Source organism: Magallana gigas, chromosome 5, assembly GCF_963853765.1.
Source record: "Magallana gigas chromosome 5, xbMagGiga1.1, whole genome shotgun sequence".
In the NCBI taxonomy this organism is placed as follows: domain Eukaryota; kingdom Metazoa; phylum Mollusca; class Bivalvia; order Ostreida; family Ostreidae; genus Magallana; species Magallana gigas.
In genome coordinates this window covers 42,952,643-42,974,916 of record NC_088857.1, presented here as the reverse complement: position 1 = coordinate 42,974,916, position 22,274 = coordinate 42,952,643, and positions in this window count along the sequence as shown.

Genomic DNA, 22,274 nt, shown 5'->3' with positions numbered 1-22,274 from the left:
GAAGCCCGTGTTCTAGCGTGTATTCATATTTTTCGTGCATTTGCTTAAATGAACTTTTGTGTTTATTAATTTTTGTGGTTTATATATTTTGTGGTTTCTATATATATTTATTATTTATTAAAATGATACATTTATAATCTGAGGAGAGATTAACAATTTTCTGGTGGAGTATGTGATAGTATCAAACATATTTCTATATGTATTTATTCGTTTTATCTATTTTATTATCCGTTTTTGTTAAACACAGTCTTAAATTTTAAATAACCGCAAGTTACACTGCGCAACCGGATTGAGTTGGCTGAGTAAAGTCTTTCGTTTTTCATTGGTTCTCTAATTTCATTGGTCTTTCTTATTTTCATTATCCAATAAATTTAATTCTCTATTTGATATAAGTAACCGTTCAAACTAAGTAAAATTAGGCAGTATTTCATTTTCAACATCGTCAGTCAATTAAGCGTGTATCTGCTGCATCTTGTGGTATGTTAATATTATATTTACTTATATATTTCTTTACTACCATGTTAATGATTAGGGCATTTTATTTTAATTGCAAAGTTTATACTTTATCGTATTTTTGCAGTTAAACTTGTCATAGTAATTTCTAAAACTTGTTTGTAGGTTCAAATGTAAAATTGTTACAAAACATGTTTTTATATTATAAATGAATACTGGAGTAACGGTAGCTTATTGTCAAAGATTTCATAAACTAAACATATTAAATGTACATGTAAAACTCCATTTTATGTCTAATGTATTATTTCTTTGTTTATAGGTCAATGCTTTATTTATCTACTTAATAAATCGACTGAAATCACCATCTGCCTCCTTTCTGATCGGTTACACCTATAATATATATTGTGTTATAAAATGGGAAAACCACAAACCCATCAGTGATTTTAAAAGATTTTTTTTTTAATTTCAAGTCATTTAAGAATTTCATGTTGTTAATTGTAAACATTTCTGCATTTTTTTGCTTTTACTCTGTACAAAACCGAAGTGAATATTCTTTACACAACCATATAAACAGAAAACCTAACAATAGAAGAGCGTGTTCTAGAGGTGAGCTATCTTTGTTCGATATGAATTGGTTCACTGTAAAAACAAGTTCCACTTGAGTAACCACATGACTTGATATGATACCTGGCTGACCCAATTGAATACCTTATTGCGCAATCCAACAATCTATTGAAACCCTGACTATAATATTGTATTTCAAAAGATATGAAAATTCATAAATTAACAGATTTCCAAACGACCTTGACCTTTGACCTATATGTCATTTTGTTTGGCCAAGGTAAACGCTCCCATACGAAGTGGTCCGAAGTCTCTATGATAAGTAATAAAAAAATTGGAAGTGGTTTCACAAAAGTTTCAATACTTTCAGGGGGAATAACTGATAGAAGGGGTCCTCAGATCCTTTCGGTATGATACATTGAAAAACCCTTGAAGTGTACTGAAGACGTTGGTAAAAGTTTCAAGTCTCTATCTCTTATGGTTTCAGAGGAGTAGCGATAAAAGGCATCTAGTATAATAGGGGCAATAACTCTGTAATTATTCAAAGCTGTGAGCCAAGGGGTTATATTTTAAAATGTCTTAAGATGTCCTACCACATCAATGAAAAAGTTTTTCTCTAGCACCCTAAACAAAAGAGATATAAAAACTCATTAATTAACAGATTTCCAAATGACCTTGACCTTTATGTCATTTTGTTTGGCCAAGGTAGACGCTTCCATCTCAAGTGGTCCGAAGGGGGCATCGGATCCTTTCGGTATGAATAGATTGAAGAACCCTCTAATTGTACTAAAGACATTGGTAAAAGTTCCAAGTCTCTATCTCTTATGGTTTCAGAGGAGTAGCGATAACAAGCATTTCCTTCTCAAAGGGCAATAACTCTGTAAGTTCTGGGATTTTTTTGACACAGGGTCAATTGGTTTCATAACTTTTAATGAGCAATTACAAAAAGTTTAAATTGTCTGGATAACTCTAATAACAAAAAAGTCACCCCAAGCTAAGAAGAAGAAGAAGAAAAAGAAGAATGAGCAATTACAAAAAGTTTAAATTGTCTGGATAACTCTAATAACAAAAAAGTCACCCCAAGCTAAGAAGAAGAAGAAGAAAAAGAAGAAGAAGAAACATAAAGAAAACAAGAGGTCTTTCACCTAAAAGGTGGAAAGACCTAAATATCAGTGCAGCATTCAGTAACTCCAGTCCAAGACTTTTACATGTGTTTCGAATAGTAACGCAAGTGGGCAAGATCTAAAGAAACCGTTAGTTCAACCCGCAGCGTACTAAAATACTTTTTTGTGGTTAGAACAAATTACACTCATGACGTTGAACTTTAAAACAAGTCAAATTTGAGAACATAAACCTTAAGTAAACAACGTCCTTAAATAATTTTAGTTTGCTTATTTCATCATTCAAGAATGTATTTAAAGTTAAAAGCCAAGTGACCTTGTTCCGTTGTAACATAAAAAACCCATCTTGATTAAACTTCCACAGAAAAAAAATGTACATGTACGTCATAATCAAAAAGCATGATAACAGCGCATGGCTTAAAGTAATGTCAGATTATTTAATTCATTTACAGATTGTCTTCAAACTTTTAAACGGTAACAATAAAACTGTAATTGTTTTAGAATGCAATGTTTATTTCATTGTGTTTTAGATTTTAAAAAACAAAACATCTGTTCAATTATAAAATATTGCCTTTTAATATGAATAGTGGAATAAGAATTAAGAACAAAAACACCATTATTTCCCCATGTATACCTAAGTTGACTTTTCACTTCATAATCGAAGTAAATCTCAAATACGTTCGAAATTAATTGTACTAGTACTAATAAAGCAATTAAATAACAAAAAATAGTGTTGAAAAACACTCTACACTGATGACTTTTTGAAGAACATGTTCTACACCCCTTCCCTTAAGATTCCCATTACTCGGAGAACTGGCACTAGATATTGACTTCAAGCAAGTCATATAATTAAAGAATATTGCAACGGATTTAAAGACTGGGTTAACGTCTCTACTTGAAACACAATGTATTGCAACGGATTTAAAGACTGGGTGAACGTCTCTACTTGAAACACAATGTATATTACTGTACACAACACTCTTATGTAAGAAAAATCAGTTTGAAAGAATCCTGACAATACTCATCAGTAAGTAAATATAACTTTAGATATCACCTAAAGCCAAGAAAGAATAAAAGAGAGTGGACTGATTCCATTACATATATAATTATGGCAATTCATAATTCTTTAAAACCATAAACCTTTTCGGAAAAAAAATATACACTTACAAAACCTAGTTAAAACTTTCATAAATATCCTAAAATTACTTAAATGAATTCAATAGTTTTTAAATACGGTACCGTAACGTATCGATGGAAATATAAATCACACATTTTGTTTTTGATAAAGCTCAAATTTTACCGAATATAAAAACAGATTTCCATATAGACTTTAAAAGCATTTAAATCACAAGATAAATAACAAAGTATAATGGTTCAGTGTTAGATTTAACGTTATTTTACAGAATGTTTACGACCAATGCCGTTTTAAAAAATTACCGAATTGTTTGTTCTGTTTGAATTTCCACAGAGTCTCAGGTACGTGTTTTGAACGTTCTGTGGATTTTATTGGTAATATTCAATCATTTCAAAATTACGATACCTTTGGCATCGGACGAAATAATACTCTAGGGCTTTCCTGTCTCCTCGGGACATATATTTTTTTTATGTCCCCCTCGAAGCCATGTAAATATATGTATAACATATTTGTTTCTGTTTGGACATCAAATTCTACCTCTCTTTAAAGGCAAGTCCAGAATTTTGCTCTATACTTGCATATATTACAAGCAGCCGTGGCTTGTTTCGCCTGTCAACGACTGAATTGAAATAATTGCTTTCGATACCTAGTATGCTTATTTCATCGTTCAAAATTGTGTTCAGTGTTAAAGTGCAAATGACCGCATTCCGTTGCAACATAAAAGTTTGTAAAGACCTCAACATAAAAAACAATACATGTTATCTGAAGAGCATGATACAGTATCAAGTAATGTCAAATTATTGATTCATTTACAGATTGATTTCAAACTATATTGAATGGGCATTATAAAATGTATCTATTTAAGTAGGCAACAAACGTTAATCTTAGGCCTTCTATAAACATTATGATTCATACACTACTGTACTATTTTTGGTACCTTATCACAAGTCATTGGAATTTTTTTTTTTTAAAGTTATACGTAGGTTAACCCTAATACGATTACCATGTAAAATCCAAGTAATTCTTAAACAAGATAAATATTGTTTGCACCGTGCTTGTATGTTTAAAGCAACATGATCAAAAGTAGCATCGAGTAAATCTCTACTTTTTTGTAAAATAGATTGTAGAATATGATTAAGGAATAGATTTCTGATTTTACAAGGGCATTGGACTCCAGAAATTGCTTTCTTAAGAGAACATTTTAATGTAGAGTCAGTTTTTTGCTTTCATTTTGGTATTGCACTGTTTATCAACTATATCTAAATTTGATTACAGTGAAAATACTAGTGTATCATTTTATCAGAAAAAATATCAAATATAAAAATCAAACTTTAAGGTGGCCGACTTTAGTTTTTATTGTGCATGTTTAATACAATCTAATAAAATGCACTGTATATGTACATTTTAAGATGCTTTTTTTTTATATCATATATGAAATTGAATATAACAAACAAATTACAGATAAAAAAATTTAGTTGTTTTAAAGTATTTTTTTTCCAAACGATTTTTATGTTGTTCGGTTGTTGAGCGTTGCCATGACGTTAAGATTAAATAAAGCTTTGTAGGAGTACGTTATAAGAAAAAACACAAAAAATTAAATAGTATACGACTTGGTCCTAATTTAAGAGCCCCCTTCTTTCCCTTTTTCTAGTTTCAAAATTTTCTCTCTAATTTAGATATCGAAAAATGAATTCTCAAGAAGTCCCCCCTTTTTTTTTGGAGCATCTGAAAAATTAAAGTGAAAGGAACAAAAGTAACACTGAATTGAAATTATAGTTACACTACATTATCCCCCCCCCAATCCCTACCCCACGGATCATGTTTTTTTCATTATTTCAGGAAATTAACGGGTTTTTTTCCTTTTTTCATCTTTTCTTTTCGCTTGTCAAGATTTTTTGGATGATTTTGCCCTTCCCCCACCACCAATTTGAACAACGATGCTACGTGCCTGTTTATGGTAGGTATTCTATCAAGAAAATAGCATATTAAAACATCAGTATTAATGTTATATACCCTAAGTAATATACTTAAAACTTCCGGAAAAAGTGTAGTGAAAGGTAATGCATTTTAGAAAAAGTACTCCAATGCTTCCTCTTAAATTGTGAATGTTAAAATGTGATTATTCCTGCAAAAGTCATTTAAATAACGAAGACCAACTCCATTTGACGTAATTGGAAAAAAGCTTCAACAATCTGACATTAAATAACACAGTTAATGTTGCAAAATTAATTAGTATGGGCCTTTAAAATCTGCAAACATAAGATTAAAACAAAATCAATTATTCTCAAACTTACCGTTTTTAAAATAATACGTTTGAGATCATAAGTGTATTTAATCAATTCTTTTATATCTGTATGGATCTTAACTATCGTTTTAAAATCAAACACGTTTTTGTACTTCCCAACTTATATCCAGTTTTTAAACAAGAAAAGTAAAACCAAAAATGTGATTTTTACGCGAGAAAACGCTATTCTTACCATTTTGAATAAAAGTTCTCGTAATTGTGACCAATTCCCTCTTGAAGATTTCTTCAGTGTATATTAAGGAGTCATTTATATAGGCAAATTTTTTTCATATATAAATAAATCGGATGAGTCTTTCTGGAAAATCCTTTGAAGTTCTTTCGAAACTGAAACTCCTTAAATTATGAAAAATGTTACTTTCAACATTATTATAGAAAAAAACCCCACATAAATGCCATTTTCTTTCTCAATTTTGTTTTACAATATTCTATTAAAATTATGCAAGCAATGATTATTTTCAAACTAACTCCGGGACTACTTGTGTGGGGAATAATTTAAGGGTTTTCGCAATTTTATCATTTGAGGGTAAACAATTATAAAATGTTTTATAATTAAGAAATGAAAGCAGATTATAATTGATATATAAAATGATAAAGAGAGCTTGTGATTATTTCGTTATGATATGCTATTTTGAAGACAACCGCCGTAGGTCTGACTTTATTTTGACTAAGCGGCAATACAGAATCCTTTGTGTGATTTTTAAAAACATAAAGTTGAGATAAGAACTAAAAAGGATTACCAGATTTTATTGTTAATATTATTATCATCCAAGATACATGTACCTGATAAATACAGTAAATTGAAAAAGATTGATCAGGACAAAAAACATTATTGTGGTGTGGCGTTACTGGCCGCAGTGACTTTAGGCTGCCAATTGGCTGCGTCATAACAAATCAAACAAAACAACAATACACGACGACCGATGAATAGGCTCATTGTGCAGTAGGTAACGAAAATGCACAAAGGTCACAAAATATAATAATCCGTACAGTGGATAAGCGCAAATGCACAGATATATAAACGACAAAGTTAGGCACCAAGTTTGTGCCAATGGATAAACGGAAATGGACTTCAAAGTCCAAAACACATCAAAATTGAAATTAAATGTCTGTGCCATTGGGTAAACGCAAATGCACAAGTTTCAAACTAAAGTTCAAAACACATTAAAACTTTCTTAAAGCACAAGGATGAAAAAACAGCATTTGAAACAAACACGTTATCAGCATTGGAAAAACATTATATGAACAGTTGAAATTATATACTATCATAATTTGAATGATTGCACTCTTCCATTAGAGTTGAATTAAGACAAATGAGACCATTGAGACCACTTGCAGACAATTGTGCCACTTGCAAGGGTCATGAACGTTTGTTTATAACACTGCAATCGCCAGTGGAGGTGGAGTGCACAATTGTCCGAAAGTAACATTGGTAACAGCGGTAGGACTGCAACTTCATTAGTCACTGTGAGCGAGTAATAGTTAATTTTGATGTGGTTTGGCCGGATGGCCAACACTGCCACAATTTAATAAATCATCTAACGCACATTGAATGGTATTCAAAAGGATATCATTACCCAGCTGGGATAGGTGAAGTCCATCAGGGACAAACAACGTAGGTGGTTATGGTGAAAACTAAGAGTATTTTTTGTAATGACCAACCCCTGTATGATAACAAATCCATCGCTTCCCTATTCATTCTACCCCTAATTTCATTCATTGATTTAACATTTTTTGAAAAGCGCCATAATAATCTAGGTAAGGCAGAAGACCAAACTATTGTTCTGGTAAGGAAAATGTCTGTCACAATTATGTTCCAACCATACTCCCATACTTTTGGTTGAGTTCTGGTATCTAAATTTTTTTTGAAATGTATTTCCATACTTTTGAGTTATTTATATATTTTTGCTTGCATGAGTGGTCACTGGGTGTAGTAATACTACTGGAGAAAACCTGTTTAACAGGTATTATTTATTTTTAAATCAACTTGCTTAGTGGTTTGAAGAGTGAGGTTAGATGTATTCTGGGCGACAAGCTGTGTGGACGTGTCTGTACTCTTGCTGAGATATCTTGGGCGTTTCCCATGCTGTGTGATCTTGGGAACGGCATCCCTGTGTGGGCTAATTTGTGTGAGAGAGATACAACCCAGTGACCACGGAATGGGGCACGTGCACGTGGTGGACCATGCTATATCCGTGGAAGGACTTATGGTGGGACAATTAATATCCAAACCAAAAACTTATGTGAGATGTCTTGTCGAATGCCATCTATTCCATCCGATAGAACTGATGTCAACAACCTCCTAATTATTGTATATTTGTAAATAAATTGTTTTTTGTTTTGTTAGACTTACAAGGACCACCCTTTTACCAGATTGGTGAAATGTTTTAATAAGAACCTATACAATTTGAATGCAATTGTGACAATGTCTCACTGACATATTCGGGACAAGGTTGTTGAAAGAAGCTTCATCAACTTTTCAGTGGGGTTGAACCAACATTGTTTGCTCCACAATGAATTATCAGAAACTGAGGACGATCTTCCAATGTAAGTAATGTTGATAGCCTTAATATGTTAAGGTATTGTAGCTATACGCCACTGTATCCTTGCGATAAGTCTGAAGTGTTTTCGAGATTAAGATTAAGCCCCTCTTGCATTGCCTTAAAACTGCACTCATGGCAGCTCTTTTGACAATAGACAATCCAGCAATCCAAACTTTGACAGGACCTTGAATAAGCTTGTATATTTTAGATAAGACCACAATTTCATTTTAGATTCGAGCTACAAGATGAAGAAATATCGGTAACAGAAAGAGTTCTTGAAAAAGGCATAGTGTGGATGTTTTTCCTACCGGCAGTCAACCGTTATACATGTTTGCATTGTTATATCTCCCTTAAAAAGTATAATGATAGGCAGTGCAAGCAGAACTTTGATCATGGCATCATGCTGCCGTCATCAATGGCATGGATGAGATGAGTCATGAGGTTATTGAAGGTATTATGTAATTTTGTGTTAAGCTTTGAATACTAGAAAATTGTACAGTCTGCTAGAAAAAAAATTAACACTTGTTTTTTAACTAAAAGGGTATATTGATATTCATCTAGGCATAAAGACGGGTGAATATTTAATTATATATATATGTCACAAGAGACACTTTTGAATTTCGAGTCATGGGGAGACATAAAACAGAACTTTCGTTTTTGTATTTTGTCACAGTTGCATTGATTGTCATTGCGAGGAGTACGCCATATATAGATAAAAATCGCCCTGTTTTCATACAGGAGATATAGTTTTCTAGCTGCAGATTATAAGCAGCCAAAAAAGTTCGTTAATAGCCAGCATTTCTACATGGTCAGTTGTTTCTTTTTGGAACTGCTTACTCAGTTAACAATAAATTTCTAAAGATAAGTATTTGCATGTGTTTGCCTTCCAATGAAATAGAGATATGACAGCGTTATAATTTTGCTCCACAACTCCTAAAATAAATACGTATCGGTGTCATTTCAAAACTGACATAGCGATCTGTTAATAATGTTGATTAATTGAAGATAAGTAATGATTAAAGTCAGTTTTCATCGAGTATTAACAATTTACAGTTTGAATAAAACAATTGCGATTACATTTGTTCTCTATAAATGAATCTATAGTTTTATGCACTATGCTCAATATACTCACTATACTCAAGAATGGGGTTTTTTATAGGTGAAATCTGTTTACGAGATATCTAAACTTATCTGCATCAACTTTTTGCATTTTTGCCGAAGTGCCTACAATCATGCCTGAACTTTTGAGACCATCCTCATGGTATCACCTAGTGTTTACCCATAAGGCCCAAGCATACTTCCGTTTTAGTTTTGTGAGGGCCTAGACAACTAGAACCCAAAATAACAGGAGTGGACGATGCAGGTAAGAATAATTATCTCGTTAACAGGGTTTTACCTTTAAAAACCTCCAGTTTACATCAATATCTATACATGTACTTACTTGCATCAACTTCTTGCAGAACTTGCAATTGTAGCAGAAATACTGGCCGAGAGATTACAATCACTATCATAGTAAAATAAAGAATGCACTCACCAAAAGGGGTATTCTTCTTTTTTGTTCTTTTTCTTTTGCCCATCTTGATGTATTGAGGACTGATGACTTGGCAAACCAAGCTTCTCCGTGAGGATCATCTCTCATGTAGGATGAAGTAAAGGTGTTTTCTGTTGCCCAATGAGCTGTCTGTAGAATTTCTTCTAGAGTTGCACCATTGAAAAGGGCCCATGAAATTGCCGATCGTCCAGTATCATGTGCACGCACATGATAAAGTCTCACTGTTATGTTCATACACAAACTTTACTATTGACACAATTCATCTAAAAATTGAATTCTTGGGTGCTGGTATTAGTGATTCTGATATGTAAGTAAAAAAAAAAACACTTTTCATCATCACGAGAAGACTCTGTTCTTTTTATGAACATTTTAAGTGCTCTGCAAGGACACAAAAGGAAGTATTTACTGTCCGTTGCGAAGGTATTAAACTCGGATATATAAATATTGGTTTCCATCGCTTTCCTTTCAAAACGTAAATGTGATCCCCCCCCCCCCATTGAAAGAGCTTGAATTTTGCTTACTATTGATGCTGTTGCCAGAGCTACAAGAAACAATGTCTTCCATGTAAGGAAGTTCATATCACATGAGTTCATCGGCTCAAATGAGGAGTCACACAACTTCCAACGGAAGTCGGCAAATCCCAATTTGAAGTAATGGTCGTACATTTGGTTCAGAATTGTATATTCCTTTTATTAACTTTGACAGATCAGTGTTGTTACTGACAGAACTATTACTCCAACCCGTATGCATATATGCTATCTTTGGCCTGTAATCCATTAACATATTTGGCTTACAATTACGTTCTTCGTGCAAATAGATGAAGAAGTCTGCTTAATCAGCTACAGTGGCCTCAACTGAGTCCTTCTGGTTCTTCGCACACCATTCCTTGTAGATTCACATTCTAGAATCAACCATTTTTCTCGTTGACTGTCTTTTCGAGTTAAAGATAAATTGTAAATGACTTAGTTTTCTACAAAAAAAATCTACTCTCTGTTGTTTGCTGTTTGAAATTTTCCAAACTGCCATATGCAGACTTGAGTGAATGGACTGCCCTCTTTTTTAGTCAACATGTCTCTTATTATGGGAAGTTTCCTTGGAATGTCTACCAATAGATAAAGTAGGTCTGGAAACCATGACTGTCTTAGTGAAAACGGACGATAAGAAGTATGCACGACTCCTGTTCCACTTTCCTGAGTACTTTCGGAATTATTATTGGAGGAGGAAATGCACTGTTAGCTTCCGGTTTTCCCTTGTTGAGAATCATTCTATGTTTAGATTGGGAAAATTAAAAAAAAATCTGCTGAATTATTTCTTGGTTGAGATCTATTCCGTCATCTTAGGAATTTGTCGTCCTCAGGACAATTGACCTGCTATTACATTCCTTTTCCCCGGAATGTGAGCTCCTTTGAGCTGTATCCTAAAAAGATAACACCAATGCAGAATCATCCATGTCATCACGCACAGATCTGCTGACCCTGTCCCCCTGGCGATTGATGTAAGAATTGTTTGTCCTTAGTAAGACTTAGCTGTTGTGTCGGTTGCCAAAATGACTTGCATTGATATATTACCAGGCCCCTTTCCATGAGCAGAAAAAAGGTCTCCTTAGCTGATGAATTAATGTCATTCGATCCGCAGAAACAAAGGTCTCCTTAGCTGATGAATTAATGTCATTCGATCCGCAGAAACAAAGGTCTCCTTAGCTGATGAATTAATGTCATTCGATCCGCGTTTTCGAGAAGCCAATCATCAAGGTCCATATAAATGGAAACCTGTTAACTTCTCATATGTGCAACAATTGCCCAACTAATTTCGTAAACACTCTTGGGGCTGTTGCTGATTAATTATTGTTATACATTAATGTTGCAATGAAGGGCATTGACCTGAATTGATAATGAATATTGTCTATACAACAGCTGATGTATTTCCTGTCTTCTGAATAAATCAGAACATGTAGATATGCATCTTTTAGATCTATTGATGCAACCAAGTCCCGTTTTTTCAGAGATTGTACTATTGACCTTAGAGATTCCATCATGAAACGTCTTGTTTTGGAACAACAAAGAAGGTGCTGTAAAACCCCTCACCTTTCTTGGTCTTGGGAACAGTCTCTATGGAATTTTTTCTTTAAAAAAATTCTATCTTTTCTAAATAAAATTGCCTTTTGGCGACATTTGTACATTGGTTATTCTTATTACTGTCTTTGGAGTATGTTTTGAGAACACAAGCTTGAGTCCTTCCTGAACTATTTTTAAAATTTCAATCGTTGGATGCAATTTTCATCTACAACCTGTGAACTCGAGTCGAGTCTCTAATTGATCCGTCAAAATTACTTTGAGGGCGAAACCCCGAACGATCTTGTGCAGAGCCTCGAGTTTCACTTCTGAAGGAAACTTTCGAATTGAAATATTGTCCTCTTTCTACAGTAGTCTTTTGATTCTTTTCCGCAGCAAACGTTCCCTTCTTTGCAAAGGATAACTGCTGTTCTTTTGGATCTGAGGTGCCTACCGACTCATATCTTTTTCTTTTCCTTGCAGAAATTAGGGCTGAACCATCTCTCTGCTTTGAACTTCTCATGTACTGATTTTTCTAGCATCGTGCAATCTTTCTGCACTTGAGTGAAGAATGTCAAAACACATCCCACAAAACAGTTTAGGATTCAGAGTTGTCTGAACAAGTAGCTTGTTTTCAGCTGCTTTTTTTTAAAAAGCCAAATCCTTAATATGAATGGCTCTACGGGCTGTTAATGCATCCACTAATATGCAAAAAGTAACATTAGCCATCGACTTGAACTCTTGCGACAATGCCTGTAGGGCCTCTGTTTTGTCCTCATCAGATACAACATTAGTAACATTAGCCATCGACTTGAACACTTGCGACAATGCCTGTAGGGCCTCTGTTTTGTCCTTATCAGATACAACATTATCAACGTAAAGCGTAATTAGAGAGGTACATGTCAACTCTCTGAGAGGAAGTCGAGATTCTTGATCTCTCTTCCATAACTCATTGTTGCGTGAATGCAACATAGGGTTGCAGAAACGGTAAGAATTTTTGTTTCCTTTCCTCGCTGTTGTAAAACTGTTGTCCTCATATTGTGAGCAAGGCGCGGCGTTGTGCAGTACTTGTTAAAGTTGGAAAAAAAGACTCTGTATTTTTCATCATCTGATGCTTTATAAGTCCGAATTGCACCTTTTTGCTGGAATTCTTCAACAAATGTTAATTTCTTAAAAAGGTACTCATCCATAGGGAAAGACTGTTGTGGGGTAGATGATTTTGTCCCCATCAAACGATTTGACATATAAGATTTTTAAAGTCTCGGCTCTGAGTCTCAGAATCATCAAAGGAGTTAATTTTTAGTTCTGTAGATACGTTTTTAACTATTTTTCCCAGTCTACCATGCATGAACCATTAGAGTCTAAGTCATGCGTATGTACTGAACCCAAGACAGAGTTATTAAACTCTGAATGATTGTCCTCGTGAACATCAATAACATCATCAAGTGAATTGCTTAAGACTTGACCAGTTTCACCTCTGTGGCTTACCAGATCATCGTCATTCGACTCTCTTGAGCGTTGATCATCTGACGGTCAAAATCTATCGAACCTGTTACACGCCCGGTCTGAACGAACGTCAAACGTTATAGCACTAGTCGGTTGTTTACTTGAATCCTCAACCAACTCTTTAAATCTAGCGACAATCAACGTTTTCATGCGATTTTCTGGATACTGTTGACATTGGGCTTCGAAATTTCCCACATGAAAGGCGGAAAATAACCACTTGAGGAGGGACTAAACCTGTGTCAAGTGACCGCGATTTTTACTCGTTTCTGTCGGAGATTTTCTAATGCAGCTACGTTTCCTGCAAAGAAATCTTGACTATCAGAACGATTCAGATTGCCATAATTCCCCAGAAAGGGAACTTCTGGGTTAGGCAATGTAGCTGATTTTCTCCCCGCTTGATTTCTTTCGCTCAATCATCTTTTCGATTAACGTCCGTTTTTCCTCTGACTACTTACTTCAAACTTCGCATGGAAACGCTTCTTTGTAAACTTTTTGTCTATAGCACTCTGAGTGGTCATCCAAAACGGTCATTTCTCTATTACATTTTACGCAAATTTTAAATGAATCTGACATTTTAAGACCGCAGGCTTAAAGAATTAATCGAAGAAAAAAAACACGCTGCTTTCTTTTAAAATGACCGAACAAAGCTGAAACTGAGGTATGCGTTTGCATTATGGGTAAACACTAGGTGATTCCACAGGGGTGATCTAAAAGTTCAGGCATTATCGGAGGCACCTCGGGAAAATGCAAAAAAGTTGATGCAAGTACATGTAAATATTTATATTTATTTAATGTAACCCAAACAGCTTTATTTATATATTGTGTTTGTTACAACATATTAAGTAATCAAATGAAGGCATTATTCTTTAAGTGTATAATTTTCTTTATTAAAAGGTTTAATGGCCGTGTCTATTTTTAGACAATATTGATTTCCTTGACTCAAAAAAGTCTGTTTGAAAATATAGGAAAATTTCAAAATCTAAAAGTATCATATTCGTAATACTTCTTTGCCAAAATATAATTCATATGAAAACATTTTGATTCACTGAATACTTAAGGAAGTTGGATTCTGCGATGAAATGTGTTAAAGTATTTTACAATATTTTATTTTAATCTACAAACACACAGCTTAAACAAAATTTGGTAGTCTATATGCTTTTTTAATGCTACAGTGCATTTAACACAACATATCAGCACTGATATTGTTACTCACAGATAAATCGCATTTTCTCTATTTATTTTTACCCATACCAATAGCCCATCGCTGAGTCCGCTATTCCGTAGACAACAAAAAGAACTTTGGATTAGAAAACTAGGTAGGAAAACTAGGAAAGGCCGTATGAATACAACAATAATGTTACATGTAGAAGTGTGGGATATCTTTCAAGATTGTACCAATGTTAATATAATACCAGGCGGCAGCTAGCAGCCACTAATAAATAGCAGCCACTAAGCCCGTAGAAGCTAGCAGCCAATAAGGAAATTCATTAAAGTACTGAGAGTACTCGAACAGAAAATTATATTTTACTTTATCATCGGCATATTTTAATTAATACGCGGGTAGGTTAAGGCAACTCCGAGTTTAATGACCGTCAAATTTATGACCAATTTAAAAACTGTTTATTTTTATGAAACCAATGCGGAATATTAATACCTAGAAAATGTGTTCACCTAGATATTATTTTTCTACTTCGGAATCGACTTGATCTCTGAAGCTGCCGCGCCATGGTATCGCGTGACAGTTAAAAATAGATCACTTTTTTACCTTAACAAAAAAACAAAAAGTGTAACACTACCCCGGAGTTTTGTATGTTTGCTACAATAATTCGATCGTCAATTAGTTCATGTTTATTAGTATTACTGTTAGAATCCTATTGTTAATCGCATAACATAAATATTTTAAATAATTATCGGAAACCCTCTCAACTTCTATAATTTCATTGAAAATACTACGTATTTTTCATTTAAAACAACGAAGCACATGATTCTAGCAGTACTTTTCAAGTAATTTAGGTCATATACCGTTGATATTTACCAAATTCAACTTCCATAATATCCGGGGTAGTGTTACACTTTTGCCTTTTTGTACACACTGACAGAGGAAAGGCTGGTCAAGCCTTATAAATGTCGATCTGCTTACCTTATAAACTCGCTGATTAAACAAAATATCCATGCCTGTATTATCCTGATTATATACTAACTGGCACTCATCTAAATCTTAGGTATCTGTATTAAATAAGTCTAATTTCGGCATTGTTTACACTGCATTCCGATGATATGTCTCCCGACATGAGCTTCTCTAGTAAACGTGCTTTTAACGTCATCAATGATAATTATACGTAATAGATAGAAATCGAAGATATATTCAGTTAGAAGAGTTTCTATTGATATTTTATGTCTGTAGTTTTTATAATTTAAACCAGAGATATAGTAAAAATCGACATGTTTCTGAGTAAAATATGACATCATGCTGCTTAGTGTGACGTCATATCGATCAAAGAAATTTGATCGCTGAGAATTGCCTTATCATACCCGCGTATCAAGAAGATTTATGCATGAATAATTTCTCAGAGCATGGACAACTTCGAAGGCAGTAAAGCTCGTGCGGATAAAATTATCAATGCGTTTTTGTCTAATGAATTCAATTGAATTTTGGTATTTGTCTTTTCGTAAGCGTATAAACTGATCTCGTAGTCTGTTTATTTTTCACCAAAAATAACATGCATCGAAATTCATTGAAATCCTCATATAATTACAAAAATGGAACGGTCAGACTTCTTACATTGTGTATTTATTCTCATAAAAATTACCCTCAATCGGAAAACAAAACGTTAGAAATCCAAAGATGAATTCGGGTTTATTTCGTGTCAGCCATGTTTTGACGTTAACCTTCCGGAAAAATTACAAAAGACTATTTAGCTCACCCGAACTTTGCATTATTTAGCATTTCACAATGATGTAGGGATGAAAAGTGGTCCATTATCTACCTTATCTTTGAAGCTTAAGTGTGCATCAAACGGGTTACAGGGCAGTGTAGAGGACCTATTAAGCTACTATTTCCCGGTCTCAAATTTGGGCTGTAGGGGTACCACCACCTGGCCTTCGTGGGTTCTGGCTCATTTCAGGGGTTTATATCTCACTTGAGATGATCATTAGAACTTGGACACACTAGGATTAGGTTGAGGACCTCAGGAGGTTTTCATATAAAACGATAGAGAGCACCTAATCTTAGTGTATCCAAGTTCTCGTGGTCAATCTCAATTGAGATATAAACCCCTGAAATGAGCCAGAACCCCTGGGAGCCACTTGGTGGTACCCTACAGTCCAAATTTGAGACCGGGAAATAATAGCCCTATAGGTCCCCTACACTGCCCTGGTATCCGTTTAATGCACACTTCAAGGATAAAAGAGATAATGGCCCACCTTTCACCCCTATATCATTGTGAAATGCTATAATATGACAAATTTCGGGTGAGCTGTCTGAACCCTTTTAGTGCCCTTTAGAGCTTATCATGAATACCTCTTGAGGCCTTCTATCTAATCCTACTGTTTCCAAGTTCTTGTGATCAATCTCAAGTGAGATAAAAAACCCTATAATCCCACTGTTTCCAAGTTCTTGTGATCAATCTCAAGTGAGATATAAACCCCTGAAATGAGCCAGAACCCTTGGGAGCCACTTGGTGGTACACCTACAGCCCAAATTTGAGACCGGGAAATAATAGCCCCATAGGTCCCCTACAATGCCCTGGTATCCGTTTGATGCACACTTGAGAGATTCAAAGATAAAAGAGATAATGGCTCACTTTTCACCCCTATATCATTGTGAAATGCTATAATATGACAAATTTCGGGTGAGCTAACTGAACCCTTGTAGGGGTCATTGGTGCCCTTTAAGGCTTATTATGAAATGAGCCAGAACCCCTGGGAGCCTTTTGGTGATACCCCTACAGCTAGCGTGTTTTAAAATGAATTTTTCTATTTGTTACTTTTTTATGTCAGAGTAAGTACCTTCGCATAGAACCAGGCATTTTCATCGATGCTATGTGAATCATATTAAAAAAAATTAAGTATAATTCAAAATGTCATACTTCGGCAAAGCATGTGTTAGAATTAACCTATTTAGTGCTGGTTGTTAGAAAAATGAACCATTTGAGCCAGCAAAAGAGCTCATCATAATTCCAAGATCAGTACTTCACGGACTCCTTACATCAATTCATTTACAACTCTCTCATCCCAGTGCAAACCAGATGAGGATTGTGATGAAACGATTGTTCTTTGCTTTGGATATGGACAATGCCATTGCTAGTATTGCAGCAGCTTGTTCTCAATGCTCGGCACTCAAGAAAGTCTCACACTTTGCTACTCAACAGACCATATTCTGATCCACCTGAGAACATTGGCAGCACATTTGCTGCTGACGTTATGAAGCGAGAATAGCAGCTCATATTTATTATTCAGGAATGCTTTTCCTCTTACACTACTGCCCTAATCATTAAGGACGAGAGAGCCGAGACACTACGTCTCCCAATCATTTAATTCTATATAGAGCTAAGACCCATGGATGACCCCTTTGCTGTTGTTCGTACTGGTTTATCCCCTGGATTTTAAGCGTTTTCCAATGATCCAATTTTGTAGTCCCATGGGATCTCAATTAAGCTCGGACGCATCAAGAATGGCAAAAAAAACTATCGCAAGAGCGGTATTCTCTCTGCTGTTAGCGCTTGCTGTTGCATACGTTAACAGTTCGATTTAACAAGGGGGTTTGTCTGCAAGGGAGATGCTTACTCAAAAGGTCCAGTTTACAAATCGACAAGTGTCTATATCAGACCGAGAGTTTATACTACAGACACACCAAGCTCGCAATGCCAATTACGCAAGCAGTGGGAGATCTTAAGCTCTTCACCTAAAATACTCACCTTACCCTTCAATATAGGTCGGAGACATGGTGTACTTAGATTGCGGCAGAAATAAGTCAAAAGCTAGGGACCGGTATCTCTTTGTATCATCTGCTGGAGGGTGGTGCCAAATAAGACAATTTGTCGGTAATCAGCTTCGACAGTCAAAGTGATAAGATCAGAATGATATCTTGTTCCCCTTACTATGTTCAACTTGCCGTGTACCAGTCACACCGAGTCGGAGAAGGAAGAGCTCATTGAAGTGTCACATCACCAGAACAGCCTACCAAAGGAACTTCCATCTTATCCCGGTAATATACCACCAACCTCATTAGAGACCATGTCCCCTCTCCCTCGCAATTACTCAAATGAATGCATCAGCGAAGATCAAGAGGTTTCAGAAGATCCTTTGGATCCACTAGGAAACTCTCCATGCTCTACAAGCCAGTTGCCTACATATACCCGTCTCCAACCTACCAGACAACTACCAATTGCAAGCAGATTCAATGACTTTGAAATGTGAAAACAATGACATGCAGATCATCTTGTATTAAGGGGCACAATTAACCCAAATTAGTCTAAGTAAAGTCTGTCCTGTGATGACTACTTTGCATTTGTATGTGTTCACCTGTGTTCTGAAGTTTGTTATGAACTAATTTTAATAATGTGTTAATGCACCCAACAGTTATGTATTTAGTGATAAGGTTAGTTCGATAAACCTTTTTTAAGATAAAATAGAAGTTGCGCCAACACATGTTGGTGTTTATTATCTTTTAGTTGAATAAACTGCACTACACATAGTTTACAACGCGTTAATTGTAGTTCCATCAAGCTCAACTGTTATATACTATATTGTTATTCAACTTTTCTTAACAAATATTTATATTCCTATTGTTATTGAAAACGCTTTACTAGTCTTTTTAAAAAAAGATAACAATGCTTTCTAAATTCTATTATAGACATTTTAGGCTTTTATATATACACACTCCTTACAAACATTGCCGTATGAACACTTCCTATTTACCAATCAATGCAAAAAAAGTAAGTTGCAAATAAGAACAGTCGATGATACATAGTAGTCCTGTGCGTAAATGATTATATATTATTATATCCATTTTATATATCTCATGTACTCTTTTATGATTCGTCATTATTGAATGACAATATTTATTTAAATTTTTTTTGGTCAAAAAGTAAAAATTAACAAACTGCATATAAAATATGGAACATTATATGTATTTGTTTCCTGAAATGTATTTGTAAAGCATAAAGATGCATACTGAACATGTGTTTACATGTTTTCTCTGAACGTTAGTTTCCTATTGATTTTGTGTTTTCTTTGGTACCACCAACTTCTTTTTCAATGATCAATGAATATGTTTAAATAATCTGTTAAACGTGCAGCAAATGAAATCGATGGCATTGATTTGTATGTTGTGTTTTATAAATACATTTGACTTCTTAGTGTAAAGTAACTAAAATATACGTTGGCTGAACACCTCATGACAAACTTTGTCTTATTTATTGTTTATATATTTTAACATTTAATTTTATATATAACTTAATATATATTACAATTTTTTAAAAGTATTTAATCATTCATAATATTTTTATTGTAATTGTCATAAGAAAAAAAATATTTCAAATAGCTACCAAGCATTAGATAATAAACAACTTTAAAGTCATTGCTTTTACAGACCTAAACTGGTTCAAAAAATCATGCATTTAAAAATAATGCATGTTTAAAACTTCCGGGTAGTTGAAACGAAAATCTCCTAATCCAACAAAATCTGAGAACTACAAAGAATACTAAATAGACAAAAACAGTTTAGATTCACCCAGATACCCAATTTTCTGACGTTGGTTGAATCTATCAACCTATTCAAAGGTTTGTAGCCTGCTAACAAATGAAATAAAACAGTCATTTTTTTGTCGACGAAATTTTAAAGAAATATCGGTAACTTGAGTGAATATAAACAGCTCAAGCAAAAGCATGTGATGCAGAAGAGTTAACCTCAGACATGTTTTCATTTCAATAACAAAAAAAACCTCCCATGAATACACTATTCCATAAAACAATTACAAACTTAAAACAACAGATACCTTATATTTAACACACACTATATTAAACTGTATATTCAACGTTCCTTTAAATTTACTTTCAGGTACAATTTTCATCTTCTTACATGAATGATTTAGTATGCCGGATCAAGTTAGATTTTACATACATTGTGCCATAAGCACAAAGTATAAATCACGTTATTTTAAGAATGTTTAAACAAATCGTATTTTCTTTTTAAGATTTGAATTAAAATATTAAAAGATACCTACATTTGAATTTATAAGATACATGTATGTGTTATCATACAAACCAGCATTTTTTTTACACATTGTCCTCATTTATAACATTTCATTGAAGGGACAAATAAACAATAGAAATTAGAGTAAGAATTTGAAAAATATAGTAGATAAATATAAATGAAAAAAATCTGTCCCTTACATAAAATAAGAATTTTTCAACTAAGCTGTGTGGATCAAATATCAAAGATGATAAATAGATTTGTTTTGTATTTCAGAATTTTTTAAAAGTTTGTTTTTAATCTGATCAGTTTTTTGAATGAAGTATCCAAAATATGACAACTGTAATTCATAACAAAATCTTGATCGTTTTAAAGTTATTTTTTAAAAGACTTTACGAACTTCTTGACCCCATATTTAAGGAATCAGTTCCAATTTTTTGGATATCATATGAAAGGATTAAGAAATAGTGAATATTTTTACACATATCTAACACTGTCGTTCTTTTTCTAGATACAAGAGATTGGCTTTTAGGGGCCGGTTATGTGTGTCCTGAATGGCTACAGTTGTTGGCGTTTTGATTGGCACTATCGATTCAAACAAACATTACAAAAAAATCTTTTCCACAGTATTTAAGAAGATATGTCTTCTCTTTAGACAAATTTTATTAAATTTCATAATTTAAGGGACTTTTTCCCTACAATCCCTAATTGAGTCACCAAAGGAGGTAGTCATAACATGATTTAATCATATATATATTGTTACAATCAATAACTTTGCCTTTGATTACACATTTTGATCGTGTTTTAGTTACATGTATTTTGAAAAGACTTTCAAGTTCTTGGTCTCTCTTTGAATGGATCAGTTTCATCTTTTATATTTAAGGTATCATTCATAATAACATCTTAAAAAGTCATTTGAATTAAACAATAATGACATGCCCAGGTTAGGCTCAATATAGGTTCTTTATTTACATAAGCAACAAGCGACGTTTGTGTACATGACTCTAAGCGGCATTTACAGTCGTGAGGTCAAGGAATGATGTACAACCACAGCAAGTGTGCACAAATCATCTGAAAATACTCAGCGGAAAACTATTCCAATACTGTCTAGATTGGTCACTATCGCTCACATTATCAGTGTTTATTTTGAGTGTTTCCCTGAATTGAATTTAATAAGATACCGTTGCCTTTCTTTAATAGTATAGTATAAAATGAGGTATACAATTATTCAATACGAAAACAACATATACTAAAATAATTAAAAGTATTTTTATATTACAGACCTGCAGACAACTAAAATTGATCTTTCAAAAAGTTAATTATGTAAGATTCTATATATATATATATATCTTTTTTGTAAATTCTTTAAAGATTTTTATCCTTAGAAATGTTTGTACAAATTTATCATGGACTATGAACAAAATACAATATATGTGTCAGAAATATTTTTCACTTCACATTCTCTATTTCTGGTTTTTGTTTTGTTTCTTTATTTAATGTAAATTGCATATAATCATGTATAAGTTGCACATTGTCATATCTCGATATATAAATAAGAAATAGAATAGAGAAAATAAAGAATGATTGATTTACATTATAATGAACGCAAATGCTAACACACGGTTTTTCTTTTACGTCTTAACCTTAAAGTGTGAAAGTATTGATGAAATATGTACGAATCATACATATGCAAAGAGCAATAACTCTGAACCAATCTCTATTTTGAAAGATTGGAACATGCTCGCCTGATGTTAGAATTTTTGCACCTTCAGCCAATTGCAATGGAACAAGCGGGCGACTTTGTGTGAACGTTTTACTTCTTCTCTGTTTGATTTTTTTCTTTTTCCTTCATCAT